The sequence below is a fragment of the Natator depressus genome, chromosome 15 (genome assembly GCF_965152275.1).
Source record: "Natator depressus isolate rNatDep1 chromosome 15, rNatDep2.hap1, whole genome shotgun sequence".
Lineage (NCBI taxonomy): Eukaryota > Metazoa > Chordata > Testudines > Cheloniidae > Natator > Natator depressus.
The window spans coordinates 31,036,756-31,054,777 of NC_134248.1; positions in this window are offsets into that span (position 1 = coordinate 31,036,756).

The window sequence follows — 18,022 nt, forward strand, 5'->3', positions numbered from 1 at the left end:
GATTCTTTGGTTGTTAAACTGGGATGAACAGTGGAGGTGGCCATCAGTAAAGTGACAGACACTTACAGCAGGGCTGGATATTGCCCCATATGCACACCCGAAACCACTGCCGTTTGGAGCCCTCCAGCATGGTAAGAGTGCCCCAGGGCTAGGACAGCAAGTGGTGCTGCCGCTCACAAGAGCTCACTGCAAGAGGGAAAGAGGATGGTTGGTCTTGTGGTTAAGGCACCACTAGAGACCTGGTTTCTATTCCTGACCTGGCCATAGACTCCCTGCATGACGTTGGCCAAGCCATTTAATCTCTCTGCACCCCACTTCCACACCTCTCACATGGTGACAACACCCCCTTCCCCACCCTGTGTCTGTCGTGTGTCTGTAGGTCTTTGGGTGGGGACTGTCTCTTACACTGCCCTGCACACTGTAGTCCTCAGCTCTGTTGGGTGCTAATGTAATAATCTGAAGTAGAAAGCTGTTTGTGTAGATCCTTGAAGGCAAGGACAAGAAACTTGCAAGTGATGAGGAAGAAGGAGTTCTTGCCCTCCTGCACTTAGCCCTTCACATTCAGGGGCACCAAATTCGCTCACTGAGTTGGAACCCTGTGACATTTAGGAACAGAAAGATTTGCTTCTTTTTGCTATAAACACCTGTGAGGCTGGAAAAGAGGCAGACCCATTTCAAACAGGAATGGAGAAAAGAACTTGATGAAAGAAGGCCTAGTGGTGATATTCGTTACTTGCAACACAATGGATGGGTTTCCATGGGAAGCAACCAAAGCTGCAAGAAAGAATTGAAAGCAAGGAAATATGGCCTCACTCAGTTCCTGGAGCTATACATGACAGGGAACAAAGACAGGCTTACGGCATGAGGAGCATCTGTATTTCAAAGAAGGAATTTGTTTAACATAACAACGTACACTGAAAACTTCAAACAATCAGAGCTCACGATAAACAAATGTCACTGATAGCAGCAGCTATCCACCAAGCTTTACAGGAGGAATAGCTGATGTGGAGTGGAGTAGAAGTCTTTTGGAGGAGAAATAAAACCCAGGCTCTAATTATTCATGACCATTAAATAAGCTGGGCAAATCATAAGTAATCAATAATACATGGGAAATGTCATCTTTTTCACCATTTGTGAATGGCCGATGCTTGTCTCAGATTTGTTTGTGAGGTGAACATATTGGCAAATAATTTTAATGACTGATTCTTGAGCTGCAGCTGGTTTCCACTCTTCAATGTTCAAAATTCACAAAGTAGGAGCTGTTGGACTGGTGAGCTGGTGCGATCCTGTTACCCAGGGCCGGGGGGGGGGGGGAACACTTGGGATCCGGTTTCCTGGAGTGAATACTTGTGATTATTCATTTGAAATGTGCTTTTTGTGAATATTTGCTTAAAATTCACGGTTTCTGTCAAACCGGCTCCCTAGGGTAGCCATGAAATGTGAACACCATTGGGGCCAAAGCAACTCCACGGAACAGCATGCATAAATGCTGATGGATATTGTTTGCACCATTTATGCAGCTTATTGTTAATATAACGGGCCCATCAACTAGTAAGAGAAATGAGTTCAGTCCAGAAAATGAGTTCAGGCAGCCGTGCCAGAGACTCTTGAAAACAGGTCTCTGCAAACAAGATCTGTTCCAGCCCTGGCAATCTAGCTAGTGTTGGCGCTCTGAGCAGAGGACTGGGCTGACAGTGCGGTCACTAGCAAGAGGCTGTGATTCAGTGATTTGACGAGAAACAAAGATTTAAGTTGATTTTAATGGTGCTGCTTTTGGCCTGGGTGCCAACAAGGAAATGTAAAATGTTTCTAAATTGATATTGAGAATGCAAGTTCTGAATTAGCTGCTGCTGACGGATCATGCTCACCAGTGGCACAGAACGGCACCTGTCAGAGCAGATGTTTGTGTCTTTGCTGAACACAACCATGGGAGATTGTGCTTCCTGAACACAAAGCTACCTGGTCCTGACCCCAACCTGTGGAGAACAAATAGCCCGCTGTTTCCACAACTGACTGTGACAATTTCCATGGCTAGGGACTGGCTGAACTATGATAAAATAGGAAGGATATTAATCAAATTCTCCTTGAGAATTGAGAAATGTCAAAGCCTCTAAGATACAGTGTCTCAGCTGCAGCTCATTCATCCTTCTAACAGCTATAACGTCCTTAGCATCTTTTGCTTGAGGATCTCCAAGCAATTTAGATGGCATGTTAGTAAAACAGTGGCACTGCATCATTAAAGCTGAGCGTGCATTCATTCCAGTGTAAAGGAACTGCAGCAGCAACAAGGGACAGAGGCTGATAAGCTCATACCTGCATGCAGTACGACCAGAAGACCTTCATCACTCAGAATAATTTTGACTTCTGCAATTTCAGTGCTTGACATTGTAACTTTAACGTTGCATTGATATTCGCTGGGATAGACACTTTCTGTGTTTGAATGTCTATATTTTTTACATTTTGTTTTTAAAAGAAAATCAAAAATAAAACTATCACCTGGTTCACCACAGCTGTTGGATTCCCCAAAGGAGCTTGTGCATTCTTTAGACTCACAAGTGTGTACATCAGTGTGCTAAACTAGTTGTGCACTTAACCACCTTCACTCTTGCCTGTGCATATATGTTTATGTGTGCATCTGCAGAATTAAGGACAGGTTTTGCTCTAGATGCTCAATATGCAATTTCCAGTTAGTCACATCTTTGTTAAATCAAATTCAATTTCTTTCCAAACAAGGCACTCAAGTAAGATCTTCAGTGAAGACTGAGTTGGGATGCATCTGCTTTGGAGGGTTATGGGAGATATTTAACTGTACAATGGCTTTTGTCTCCTGGGGAGGTCAGTCTAACCTGCATTCTGTTGTATCTATTAGGAGGAATAGTCTGTACCAAGGAGATGGACTATGACTCAGTACGCTGTACATTCATTCTTTCAAGGCAGTTAGACTGGCCGTTAACATTCTGCAAATCGCTGCACTCTGTGTTTTTTATAAATCTGATGCACAAACTGTGATTTCTCAGCTATCACCTGGAGCTTCCAATGCAGCAAGGCCTTCCTGTTTCCCTCCCCCACTTGCAGGCTTGCAGCCCTCTTGGAGCATGCCAGCACTAAAAGCGCCAAAATTTCCAGTAGGTACCATCCACTACTGCATTAACAAATCTAACATGCCTGACTTAAATCATAGCTCTTGCCTAGCTAGAGACGGGGTCCAACCTTCTTAGGGACTAGGAGGTGATAGCTGGAAGTCCCTCTGCTCTTACTCATTCAAGGATCATAATTACTGCATCCAGTTCCGTCCACAAGTTCTGTTCCACTTTTTTTTTTCTTTTTTTTTTTTAATGGCTCCACCGGGCCATCTATCTCGGTACAGAGACCACACTCACTCCTGTTTGATTTTTCTTCTTTTCAATTCCCAAGTCAGCTCTAGTTCAGTGGGTAGATTTATTACTGCTCTTCTATGCTCTCTGGCTTCATGCCATGGAAAGGAAAATACTAGTTTGTACAATGTTCTAAATAAAAGGCAACTTAGTCCCTCAGCTACACTCGTCCTCTATTGGGAGAGGGTTGTACCTAGTACATACGTGGGTGCGTGTGCGTGTGTGTGGTGTAGGAATTTAAAATCTGTTCATTTCAAGGTCACCCTTTTTAAAGCAATTGGCCAGACCCTGGAATTGTGGTAACATTGCGCCAGTACTTCTGTACTGCAGGACAAGTCATTATAATAAGGTGCCCATATCACACAAAAGGGGGCTGCTATGAGGTGTGATGCATATGAAGCTTCAGGAATCTGTTTGAGAAAATGGAGCTGCATGCATGCATGCTTTCATCTCCCGATCACCAGTCCAAGTCTGCCCCTCTTGGGGTTCCTAGGAGTGCTCCCGGCACAGGGCTGTTCAGTAGCGTTTCTGAAATGAGTTGGTGGGTCCCAGTCCAGTTCCTAGGTGACATCACAGATGTCAGGGGCAGAGTTGGCACTCACTGGCCCCCGTTGTAGAGTGGGACACATAATGGGTTTTTCTGTTCACTGGCAATTTCCAACATTCGGGAAAATAATGTTTCGAGTTAATCCGAAAATGAAATTCTTCAAAATTTTCAGTGAATCAAAAAGTTTGAAAAAAAATTGTTTCGGGTCAAATGATTTTGACCATTTTAAACATTTTTTTAACAAAACCAAAGGAAATTTCTAAATGAAAAGTCATTTCAAATTGAAAAAATCTGCACATTTTGTTTCAAAAATATCAGAACAAAATATTTTGATTGTTTACTGAATTTTCTTTTTAGATTTTTTTTTTGGACCAACACCCTTCACTGAAATCGAAACTTTCTTGCAAAATATTCAGGTCGCCCTGAATCTGCATTTTTCAACCAAAAAATGTTTTGGTCAAACAAGGTGACCCAGCTCTACCATGAAGGCTTCCCCAGCAGGGAGACCCAGGACGGAATCATGGCTCTAGACTCCCAGCTCCTCTTTCGCCCTTGGAAGCAGACATCCCCCCATGTCACTGCAGCTCACAGGGGGATAGTGCATGGCATGGCCTGTGCTGGACCTGCTCAGCCCAGCCACCTTCGCCTGCATCAGTCTGTGAACACTTTCTGTAGGCTGAGCAAAGGGCACATGGCAGGGGCTCCTTCCATTTCCCCCCCATGAGCAAACTGTGTGCCACCTTCCCATCCCCTGCATTTGAGGGACTTCCTGCAGAACCCCCCAATCCTCTCATTCATGCCAGGGACACCTTATGCTCCCAATTCCCGCCTGTCCTCCATGCCAGGGTCCCCCATTCTCCCCTCGTGCCAGTGGCTCTGTGTCCCCCCACCCCCTCTGTAGTTTTAAAGGCTACATTGGATGGTACATCTACAAACACGTGTATCTCTCTTAGCTGTAGCTTTACATTTTTCTGGCCCATTCTAAGTTTTCTTTTGCTTTAAATATTTAATCCAAAAGACCTGTCAGTTCCTCCTCCCGGAGATATAGTAGCTCTGGGCTTCAAGTATAAATCTGTGTTTCCAAGAATCAGTAGAGTCTAGAATGCACACAGTGTTCAGGACCTACCGTTCTGCCCAGACGTGTAGTGAGTCCCTCCGGACGAAACCACTCTACCCTGGCTGGTGAGGAAATGTACAGCCCGTACTGAAGCCCTCTTGACAGGTTATTTTGAGGAGAATAATGGGAGCCTGTTGTTTCGCCATGGATGATTTTCTTTGGCTGATGGAGCCCTTCTTGATTCAAGATATTGAGGACATTATTGATCTAAACAGGTTGTCAGTGGAGGAAAAGTTGTAATTGTTGCTGCAATTTCACTGTAACATACCAGCCTTGAAGGGAAATTAAAGTTTGTAGCTAATGGGGTTGTATGATCCTTCAACCTTTGATGTATTGAATCTAGAGCGGCCTGTAGAATACTGATTCGATGCACAAAGGATCATTTTTTAACAGATGGTATATGTCCAGTTTCCTTGGATCTAATTCTTTTTCGAACCCAATATGCAGTATCTGTGGTGGGGAATATCCCTATGCCCGCAGATGGTATCTATTTAGCCAAACCAGTATTTCTCAACCTTTCCAGGTTTGTGACATGTGTGACAAAGCTCTGTCCTTGTCTCTGTGGATCCCGCATTTTCTGGCAGATTTTTCTAGCCTCAGAGGCTCACTGTGACCCTCCACGTAGCCCTTCTCTTGCTAGAGGCAAGGGTCACAGCCTACTGAGCCATTTTCATCATGAGCCAGCGAGGGAGGAGAGGAGAAGCTACCCTCACCTGCACAATCTCTGTTGTCTCCCAGTCTCAGTGATTAATCGGGGGGGAGGGGGAAAGGGGGGAGCCCGGGCCCACCCTGTACTCCAGGCTCCAGCCCAGGGACCCTAATAGTATCAGCTATGGTAGTTGACCTTTTAGAAACAGGACACATACAATTCTCTGGGCTACTTCCCCACAGCAGCCCCCACTTCCTCAAGCTCCACTTCACCCTTACGTCAGGGCCTCCTTCCTTGTGCCTGATATGGTGTGTACTACTCAGCCTCTCCAACAGCGCAACTTCCTCCCACAGCTCCTGACGTGCCCCCCCACTCCCGCCACCCCCGACTAACTGGGAGGCTTTTAACTAGTTTCAGCCAGCCCCTGATTGGCTTCAGGTGTCCCAATCAACCTAGCTGTCTCCACTGCTTTCTGGAAGGATCTTCATTGGTCCCAGGTGTCTTGATTAACCTGGAGCAACTGCCATTTGGTTACCATGGTAACAGAGATTTGTTTAGCCTGGGGCTAACCTACCTGTTTCTCACTACTTTCCTATAGCCGTCTGGCCTTGCCCCGTCACACCTGTTATTTGAAGTTCAACATTTTTTGACCCTCTTTAAGTTTACTGTACAAGGAAGAGTCAAACGTGTATGAACGATAACAATGATATGCCTATATAATGGGTTTGTGGGCACATTTCAAGAGGTTGACAGAGAACACTTGCCTGTGAAGTATAAGGGCATGCAGGGAGTAGGGAAGTGAGATTTTCTTTGCTTTAGACTACAATACAATTTTCAATGCCTCACAACCTCCCCGCCCCCTGCCTATTGCCTTTTGTATCCCCCTTGTGAGCCCCTCTGATTGAAAAACACTGATGAAAATGGAGTTCAGAGACCAAAGAGGAATAAAATACAAGAAAATTTCGAAAAGAAAATGCATGTCAAAGCCCCCTGCCTTGAGGAAGGGGAGCGGTGATGTGCTATGAGCATGTCTCCAATGCCTGGGTACCAGAAAGAACCCGTTGGCTCTTCGGGCCAGGAGCCCACTGACTGAACTCTCAGGATGCCAGGGTGTTCTCATTTCACATGGGGCATGAGGGCAGGGGCAAGCAAACAATGGTTTGACGGTTTGATTGCTTTCAAAATGGTGGCGACCTGAGGCTGCTGAGAGGCTGGGAATGTTCCAGAGTCGCCGGCTCAGTGAGGAGAGACCAGAGGAGGTCCCTGGCGAATGCAGTCTATCACACCGCACATCAGTCTATCACAGGGATACCACTGCCACCACCTCAGAGCGACAGACAGATGAATTCAGATACAGACCAGACCCTCAGCGGGTGCAAACTGGCTTAGCTCCAAGCGCCAGGGGCATGTGAAGTAGTTTCTGCTTTCACACTGTATCTGGCACTGCCAGATTCATTCAGAGAGAATCTGAATTTAACAGAAGAAGCAGCAGTTTGAAGCTTGTGAATTCAACTTCAGCGTGCGTGCTGGTTGCAGCTCACGCTACAAGGTGTCATGTTGCTGGCTGGACAGGGTTACCTTAAAGAAGCAATTAGCAAACTTTTTAAGCATGATAGCCAGCTCCCTCATTAATCACTTGCAGTTAGAAAATAGAAATCTGCAAAACAATTGGTCCCAAATGACCACTCAACAGAAATGTTAATAACACTCAGGCTTTTTTTGTTTTTAGAAACCCAGGTTAGGTGAAGCGCTCTGGTCATTACTGAGCTGAATTCTGTGCAGGACGGACTATGCCGAGCATGTCTCCTGGGGAAGGGGAGGGTTGTGTATTCACTGAAAACTGTTCACTCCCTGATGCCTCGCTTCCTGCATCTCACAATGTTTTTGCTTTCCAAGCAACCTCCCATTCTAGCAGGCAGCCCAGATGATATATCTTACGATGCTTTCACAAAGACATGCTAATTCTGTGTTATGAAGATGCTCTCTCTAATTACTTCAGCTAATTAGCTCTTCACTGCCATCTCAGATTAAACAGAAAGGAGAAGAAGCCCATGAGGACAGTTCACTGTCTTTGCCCACCTCCGTCCATCCCGTTAATGACCCCACGCTAGGTGACCCTGGCATTGTGGGTGAGGGTAGAGGGGCTCATCTTGCTACCCTCTAGGTCAGTTCAAACACCGGAGCTCCTAAATCCCTGCTGAGGACAGCAGGCAATTTAGACCTGAGTGCAGCAACTAATTAAATCAATATGAGATAATGAACAACAATTAGAGGTCCAGCTAGGCACATCTTCTCTTGTAAATACTGTTCCTCTCCCAAAGGGAAGCTCTTTTTTAATAATCTGTTTGTGTTTCATTTCCAGGAGCCATAATTCCCCAAAGAAGCAATTTGGGAAAGTGATTTGTTTGTCTGTATAATTGCCAAAGCATTTAGTTAGACTTGTTTGTTTTTCTTAGCTCCTGCTACTCCCAGAAAGAAACGATGCACTTATTTTGTTAGTAGCGTAGTTCCTGTCAGACTCCTTGGTGTTTTGCGTGTCACAAAGGGCCTGACCGAAGGCCCACTGAAGTCACGGGGAGTCTTTCCAACGGCTTTTGGCTGAGGCTTATCATTTGGAGGGTGGCATCTTCAGAAGAGACAGCCCCTTCCAGATTAGTAGATTCCTGGCCAGCAACAAAGACAAAAGAAATGTCCTTGCTCCAAGGGGTAGCGATGAGTCACATGGAACAGAGGAACGGACCGACTAGGTCAGATCAGGTGTTCCATCTAATCCAGGGTCTGGTCTCTGGCAAGGCACACCAACAGATGTTTTCAGGTAAGGTGTCAGGCTATGGGAATTTTCCTCCTAACCATCAGTGGTTGGCTCATGCCCTGAAATCTGAAGACTTCTCATGTATTTTTGTCCTATATAATGTGCTGTGGATGTTTTCATGATGCCTATAAATGCTTAATCCTTTCCTGAATTCTGCTCAGCTCTTACTTTCAGTGATATCTGGGGACAGTGAGTTCCACAAGTTGATTTTGTGTTGTGTAAAAAATAATTTCCCTTTAGTGGATTACATTTGTGGCATTTCTTGAGAGAGTCCCTTGTTCCTGTTTTATAAGAACAGCTAAAATAGAGCCCCCTCACAAACACACTGGCCATCTCTGTCCCATTTATTGGGTACACCTTCATGTTCCCTGCTATTCACCTATTCTCTAACCTAAGCAGGCTTGAGCTTTTCACTCTCTCTTCATGTGGATGTCGTTCCAGGCCTCTAATCATTTTCACTGACTCTCTTGACTGCTACCTTTTTTTTTCGGTGGTGGGGTGACCAGCACTGACCCCACTGTCCTGGTGAGTGTTTCCATTAGTTTCTAGACCCTCCTCTGACCCTTGCTGCTGCTGCTCACGGGGCAGACATACCCTGCATGGCCTTGAGCTGACTTTGTGGTCCTTGGTGGAATTTATTTTCATGTTTTAAGGCCGGGTGTGGTGCTGATTTTACAACCAGTTAATGACACTAACATGAATTTCTCCCAGTGCCATGTCTCTTGGTGAAATGCACCCCTGGGCAGAGAGCCAGCCCTACAGACTGAAGCAGGACTTAAATCCCACAAGGCCCAGGTATCACTTAAGTGGCACCTAACTTGGCTTTGTGCTGGCGCTGTGCCCAGGGGTGAATTTCTGCCTCTGGGAACTGAGGCCAGTGGTTCCTCTCCTCTTTATGTGCCTGCAGGGTCCCGCACTGACCAGACAAACCCCCTGCCAGCTGAGCACATGTTGCTATTGTACAGTAGTGTTGCTAGCCACTGACCACGTGAGCGCTCCCAAACTGAATGCTCGCCCCCATCCATTGCAATAACCTTTCAAATTAAACGAAGCTCCTTGTTTATTAGCAGTTAAATGCTTCCCTGAGCCTTTGAGCTATGGCAGGACATAGGACACTTTGTATACAATCACATAATTGGATAGCGATTGCTTGTTTAGCTTTGAGCCAATTAAATGGCAGCCAGGTTATCGCCCATGTACATCTTAAATATGGCTCTAAACACTTTCTGAAGGGATTAGTTATTATTTAATTCAGCTGCTCTGCAGACTCTGCTGTGCGAGGCATTGCTTCTGAGAGACACCAAGTGGAAAGGTTTTGTATCATTCCTGTATGGCGGGAGACTGAGAAAAGACAGCGACCTGGACACAGCCCTGGGGAGTTCTTGCTGTCGGCTTATTGCTGGGTCACTTGAGGACTGGGGGGTTGCAGTCAGACATTATCTCTCTGCGAGAGCGTCTATATTCCTCCCCACATGCCAGCCCAGTGCCGGGGGGTGCATTCGGAATCGAGCCTCACGTTGGAAATCATGGCCTGCGTGGAAAATGCGAACTTTTCATTGAGGACATTTTTGTCAAAATAACGAGGAGTCCTTGTGGCACCTTAGAGACTAACAAATTTATTTGAGCATAAGCTTTCATGGGCTAGAACCCATTTCATCAGATGGATGGAGTGGAAAATACAGGAAAATGCATGAAAAGATGGGAGTTGCTTTACCAAGTGTGAGGTCAGTCTAATGAGACAATTCAATTAACAGTAGGATACCAAGGGAGGGAAAATAACTTTTGTAGTGGTAATGAGAGTGGCCCATTTCAAACAGTTGACAAGAAGGTGTGAGTAACAGTAGGGGAAAATTAATATGGGGGAAATTAGGTTTTTCAGGTTTTACTGTATTAAAAACCCAAATCAAAACCAAACTCTCTTTGGAAGAATTCCTGTCAAGCAATAGCATCTGTGTGGCGACTCTCCATGGCCATGTCTTCCTCCTTCCCCTGGCTCTTCACCTTTCCCATTGGCACTGAACCACGAGTAAACAGTCAGCAATGACAGCATAAGGACCACTGGTGACAAAGGTATTTGAGCACACCTTGTTTGCCCGGCTCTGCGGTTAAGCCCAGCAGGCTAACCTCCTTTATCTGCTTGGTGTTGTTTCTAAATGCTGTCCCTCAGTAATGTCCTCCAAGGTAATAGTGCCTGATCCAGATGAAGCTGGGCCCCACAGCAGCACACAGACCCAGCATGGGGAGCTCTCAGCCCGCCAGCCAAGGAGAGGGAGCATTTAGCAGAGCCATCTTCCCCCTGGTACACCCCCCTCCCTTCACTCTATTTCTCTAACAGAGAACAAACAGAGCAATCTCAGGGCACCCTCCTCCAGTGCCCCCCTCTATCCTAGCCCAGAAATAGGGCCTCTCCTAGGGGGCTAGACATCAGTCGTCGGAGGAAGTGATTTAACGAGGCTGCTGCCCGCATTTGCTGGTGGGCTCCGCCCTGACTGACTGGTGTGTGCAGGAGACACAGTCACACCGCCACCCAGCCACCCCTGGAGACAACCTCTGCACTATCTTCCCATCGAAACCTTTAGTGAGGTGAGGGACAGTCTCCACTCTCATGTGCTGAAGCTGCTCTTTCATCCTTTGCCCTGAGCATCTTATTGATGGAGCCAGCAAGGTCAGATGGGGTAACTGGGGGCAGAATGGCCCTGATCCCTCCACATGCCCGACGGCTGTGAATCCAGTGGGCTGTGCTGCTGGAAATCAGTGCTCAGTGAGAGGAAGAGAAGCGGGCTGTAGTGCCCTCGGATGTCAATGGGCGTGGAACAAGAAGGCTCCCCAGTGTGAGGGGGACGAGGTGCACTGCAGTGTGTCTGCCAACAGGCTTGCTGCAGGCTGCTGGGAACCTGCCCCCCTGGCAGCGAGGGACGTACCACGTGTGCTACATTATTCTGACACACGTCCAGAACTCTGCCTTTCCAGCTGAGGGGTTTTCAACTGCCCCCGGTAGCTCCTGGCTCTTGCTCACACTGACCGTGGCTTTATTTCTAAGCCAGGTTCAAGTCACATTTGCTGCTTGGTTGCTGAAATGTGTTCAGTGGCTCAGGCGGAAATCCTATGTTGGAGAGGGGACATTCAGAGCCAGCTGAGCTAGCTGGAGACCTGACCAAAACTTCCATCCAAATGCCCCACGTTTGCCCCCAGGAACTGCAGGACTGGAGATAGAACCACTGTTCATCCTGCTGGGGACGGGGATTCAAGGGCAACTGCTGGAGATGGGTAAAGCAGCCATTGTCTCACTAGCAAAGCCACAGTACTGAACTACTTGGCCCTCCACTCAGGTGTGCCAGGAACAGCCAAACGTTTCACCAACAAAACTCGCCATCAGGATGTGATCACAGATGGAGATTTTCAGCTTAAAAATAAAAATATCATAAAGTTGTGAGTGGAGCTGAGTGAATAATGGACTTTTTAGTTCAAGTCTGAACTGAAAAATCTGGAAAAAAAATCTTTTGATTTGAACCGAAATAATTTTTCTCATTGAATCAAAAAATAATCATTTTGAGTCGACTGAAATGTTTCAGTTGATTCAAAATGCAAAATTTTAAATTGTTTTATTTATTTTTGTCCATTTGAATGTTTCCCAACCTTGTGTGTGTGTGTGTGTGTATTTTTTTAATTGGCCAAATTTGGAATGGAAACAGTATTTTGAAATGAAAAAGTCAAAATGAAACATTTTAACTCTTTTGAAATTTTGTTTTTGAACCTAAACTATTCATCTGATTGGAGCCTGAAAAAGAATTCACTGAAAACATGTCCCCCATCTCTGGGTACAAGCCCCTGGAAAGCGGATGGAATGGGAATGGCTTGTCACGGCAGCATTTGTCAGCGGGGCAGCTCTAATACACACTTGCGCACACCCAGAAAGAGCAGGTCTATATCAGCACACACATGACAAAGAGTGCCCTCGTGCTGCCAGGAACCAGAGTCAATGGCATTAACTCCTCGGCACAGCCACCGGAAGTGGCTGTTTTGCTGACATGAATGGCCGATCGGGGGACACATGGGCTAAGTTGGCAGTGCAGAAGTGCATGCCTGCTGTCTGTAATTGGCAATTTTAGGAGCAGTGAGGTGGTTAATGCCCTATTCTCCGGCCTCTGTGTTGCATTAACCTCCTCCCCGTTGGTGATTTTGAAGGGAAGGTTCTATGGACATTGTGTACGTTCTGTCAGTGTAAAATTAAAGGGCTCTGTAGCTTGAAGTCATAAGTTAAACTGGAGAAAAACAAGCTGTTCTGCAGATTCCCAGAAACTCAAGATGTAGTGCTGAGAGGAGCCACAATCACCGCAACGCTAGACTTGATTTGTGTGGACAAAGTATTCGCTTCTCAGACCCAATTTCAACTGACAGAGATATTATTCCCTGGGGAACCCATAGCTCTGTGCACTCCACAATGCCAGATCAGAATTATAATTGTAACATGTATTTATGAGGCTGGAAGCTCACTTTTAGGTCAATGATTGCTTTATTCTTCGGTCCCCCTCAATAAGGTTTCAGAGTCCATATCTAGAAAAGATCCATAGCACCACGACACAAATACAGCAGGCCCAAGAACGGCTGCACACAGTGACGGATAGAGAGACGCAGACAGAGGCAGGGACTGCAGAAAACAGCCTGCAGAACGCACCCGTAGAAGTGGGGCATCTCCCCTGGTCAATTCAGCCTTGCTAACATGGGCCTTGGGCCTCAGAAAAATCAATTAAAGTCATTGTGAACAGAAGGAAGCTAGAAATGCTAGCAAGGAGAAAAGCAGTATCTTTCTGAATCCAGTTAATTGCAGGGCCGTTATCCTAGCTGGCCTCCCAGTGTCTCCACCGCTGGCTGGGGAACCACCACTGGTCAGACAGGTTGGATGCCCCCTGCTCTGCCATCTTTACTAACAAGCCAAGGGCTTTGAACACTTTCCCAGAGTTTGAGCTGCAGTGAACCACTCACCGTGTGCTGCTCCCCAGCCGTTTCTGGGGTAAAGGCACGTTCACTGGATCCAGGAATATCTGTCCTGCAAGGGGCTTGGCAACACTCCCGTGGTTAGGAACTGGGCTATAGCCCAGCAAATGCTGTGACACAGCCCCTGCGGGTGAGCTCCGGGTAGCTCTGCCTGCCAGCTCCTCCTCACCGCCTTGGGTAGTATGGGAGAATCTAGCCATTTGGGCAGTGGGAGCGAGCAACGAACAGCCCTGCACGGGGCGCGACTCTGCAGCGATGATTAGGAAGAGCCATCTACGTGCTCAGATACCATGTACTAGGCATGCCTGGACACATGAGATCAGATCTGATAAGATTAGGTTAGAGAGCAGAAAGCCAGGCCACGGGCATGACACAGTGCCGTATCCCAACTCCTAACCAAGGGGGCCAGGATGGTCTTTACGCTACCAGTCTCAGAGTTAGGTATAGGAACATGAACGGAAAGGATGGCTTATTTCCTGTTTGCTCTAATCCCTCAGGGAAGAGAGTGGACAATTAGGCTCGGTAGGACCACTGGGTTGCCAGCAGGGCTTAGTTTGTAAGGAAAGAGGTGCCAGGGCTCAAGCAAGTTTTTTACATTCATAACTGATACAGCAAGCCCAGAGGTGCCGGGGCCCAGCTCTGCCAAGCCCTGGCACAAATTAAGCACTGGTCATCAGCCACTGATATTTAGTGAAACAAGTGAGGATGCAGTGCAATCACACTGAATGTTTTTCATTATTTATAAACATATTTACAAGCAAGAGGTAAAAGTAATTTTTAAACACAAACCAGTCAGAGGGGAAGGGCTAGGTGAGGGGGTCTATATAATTTTAAAACAAACACCCCTCCCCCCCATAAAAGCTAAGGTTAATTATAGAGAAAATAGCTGAGGTGAGATAAATAGGGAAGGGCTACAATTATTTTTAAAACAACAAACATCATCATCAATATGAAACTATTGCCCTGACATCTATGTGTGTTTATTACGTCCATTTCCCCTTTCTACTTTGTCCTTTGGTTTTTCTACATTGTGAACTCTGTGTGGGGCATGGACTCAGCCTTATTATATTGTGGCCCCTTTCTGATCCGAGCAGCTAGTCAAAGTTCATGGGATGTTCCAGTGGGAAGTAGAGATTGGTGGAGTCTTGTCTTTTCTTCGATGCACTCTTGTTTATTTATAAGAACAGTACCAAGTCCTGCTTCTCCTAGTACAGGAGGAACTGAGAACAAAAAAAGCAGTTTCTTATCTTACAGCCCCAACCCTCTGTAGCCAGCAGACCCAAATCTCTCTCTCTAGCTTTTCCTAGGGTCACACTGTACTCACCAGCTACTGCTAGGCTAGCTTGCTTTTCTCCTGCTGCCTCTCTCTCTTGTCTGTTCTCTCTCACATCCGCCCCCCTCAGCAAAACTTCTCCACCCCCATCAGTCCAAAAGCTCTGGGTGGGTTCACAACCACCTTTTGTCTTAGGCAGTGGTGGGGGCATAACCTTAGACTAAGGCTGAGATATGTGACATATTTCAAAAATATAATAATATAATTCACCTCACAATTGAGGTGAGCTTTAATTGGTTACACTGTAACAAGTTCAAAGCCCTCTCGAACAGATAAATCTATAATCTATACATGTATATTAATGTCTCTGGAAATAGCCACTCTCAGTCTGGCGGAAACATATAGCATCGAACTCCTGAAGTATCCATGTGTGTTAAGCATCTAAGAACTGGGGTCAGCTACGCCCCAGAAAATAGTGGACACAGCAATTTACAGAATGGGTCACACCAGTACTGACTGTGACCGACGCTGCAATTCTGAAATGGGCTCTTTAGGGAGCTGATTCAGCAAAGCTCTTAAGCAGGGGCTTAACTTTAAGCATGTGAGTGATTCCATTGACTTTAATTGGGACAAGTCATGTACTTAAAGTTAAGCAAATGTTTAAGGCTTTGCTGGTTTGGGGCCTAAAAGATAACTTTGGAGATTATCCTACAGTAAAAACCTTCTCAGAATGTTTAAAAACAGTGTGGTTTGACATTTGGTTTCCCCAAACACCCCCCGACGTGAGTCATGTTTATCCGCGTTGAAAACGACTACCCCAGAAACAAGGTGGAGCTGCTTCTACATCTCCTGATGACCACAATTAGCCCTCCTCGTGGTATAATCCCCTTGTTCTGGGCCTGGGAACTGGATCTTAAAGCAGAGGAGAGCCTTGCTCCAGTGTAACTTGAGGCTTTAATGAACACACACACACATTGCTCCGTTCCATTCTAGATGCGGGTGTCAACCCTAATACTGCCACATCCAGTAGTTTATGATCTTTGGTCCTGTACTGTACGTGTTGGCAGTCAGTGCTTTGGACCCTGTGCATTATCTCTAGCTGCCTGTGGTGTCTTTCCAAAGTTGCCTTATATCTGTTATGCTATTTCTGGAAAGCCTGTCTTTCTTTCTGGGTGACATCCACCCTTAGGCGGAGGCTGAGCCCCCTGGGGCTGATGTGGGACTTCAGTGATGTATGTGCTGGCCCTCTGCTCTGGGTGCACATCAGCATCTTTGACTTTCTCAAGGGCTTTGGCCTTTCCCTTGGTTGTTATCGCAGCTGGGGCCATGTTGCCAAACACTTTGTGAGAAACACTTTGGTCCAGTTTATAAAATGAATGAAAGACCTGCGGTGTGCAGGAGGTCAGACTAGATGAGCATGAGGATGCCTTCTGGCTGTAAAGCCAAGTCTATGAGACCTCACACTGAGATTTAAATCCACTCACAGGAGACATTCACACCATCAACCTGAGCCGAACAGCTACGCATTCATCCAGTCAAAGAACAAAGGGCCACCAGGTGACCAAGCGTGGCCAATTCCCTAGCTCAGATCTAAAGCACTGAATAGTCACCGTCAACTGTTTGCAAACGAGCGGCTGAGTAAGAACTGGACACAGTTCTCTGGCAGATAGGTTTGAATAATGAATTAATTCATGAAAATTGTGACCTGCAGGTGTACGATGTGCGGAAAGGGGGCAGGCTGACAAATCAACTCAGCTCTACAGCTGGCCAAAGGTTCTGAATTTCGTGATCACTATTTTGACTCAATTTTTAATGTTGACAAAGAAAGGAGGAGGAACATGAGGTTTTAAAAATGTGTTTTGTCAATGAGCTTTCCTCAGCTCTGTCTGTGATGTGCACAGAGAGATTTCAAAAGGAAACATTGGTTCCAAAATGTCTGCTGACTTGGGTTTCCTAGATTCATTAACTAATGGCTGCGTTTGGTCTGCCCAGCTTGAATTCTTTGAGGGGTAGCCCCTTTCATTGAATGGGTTCTTATTAGCCCTGCAAGGCCTCTCCCAGCTAGACAGAATGAACCAAAGCAACTGGTGATAATTTTGCTCAATCAGAATGAGAACAAACGGGGCCTATAGCCTGTACTCAGAGGTCTGTATTATTTATCCCTGTTGTGAATAGGAAATGATCTCTCTGGCTCAATACTCTCTATGTTAAACATACGTAGCAACACCTGCGCAAAGCACAGACAAACCAGCAATAGCCAGGAGCACCTGCTTGCTGCCCTACGCGAGAACAGCTCAGCTGCAAGGTCACTGGACGCTAGTCCTTTGCACTAGACACTCCCTGTGCTGGAGCTGCCCTGGAGAAGTAGATGGGGCTTTATTGGATCCTGTGACAGGCTCAGCCACTGGGCAGGAGCCAGGGAGCAGCAATGTGCTGGCATTTCCCTTTCAAATTGTGTGCGGCGTGCAAGCTACCTTGGTGCGAGCTCTACAGTAAAAAGCCTGATTCCTCTCCAAGGATTAAATGATTAGTTGGCAAACAGGAAGCAGGGGGCTCCACCTTTGTCCCTGTGTTACAGTCCCTGGTCTGCGCTGGGAACATCAATCTGACCCATCCTGTTGCTTTATCTCCACACTCCTAAGTGATGAAAGATCTTGCCATTTAGAGAAACATTAATAAACCTGGAGGCATGTTTTTAAACAGAAGTCCTGAGCTGCTCCTGCCTGCTGCAGCCCTGAACACTGCTCTGAGGCAGGAGAGACAGCGGCCACAGAGACTGAATGGACGGCAGCCTCTCCCTCCCTGTCGAAAGCAGGGGAAGCCTATGAAAAGCATGGGGTCTAGAATGCAGGGCTTGTGGGCCTGAGACACCGTATGTCCAGGTTGCTTTGGATGCAGCAAGGCCACTGTGTGAGGCCAAGGATGCAGAAATTGCCACATTAAGGTTAAGGTTGGAAGCCAGGGTAAGATGCACTAGTGAGAGTCGCTTTTCACACCAGTGCTCCATATATACATGGCAGCTACATTGGCGGAGCTGCAGAAATGGGTAAAATCCCAGTGGGCTCAAGCACTAAGCTTCTGGAGTAGGAGGAGTCTGCGCCGTAATATCAAATGCCTTCCAGACCTCAGTGACTGGGTGGCCCCTGGGTGTGTGTGGCCTTGACAAATAGGGAACGAATTCCGATCAGTGCATGCTACTCATCTGTTTTAACAGCGGTTAAGTTCTTGTCAAAACTTCCACAATAGAAATGTGGC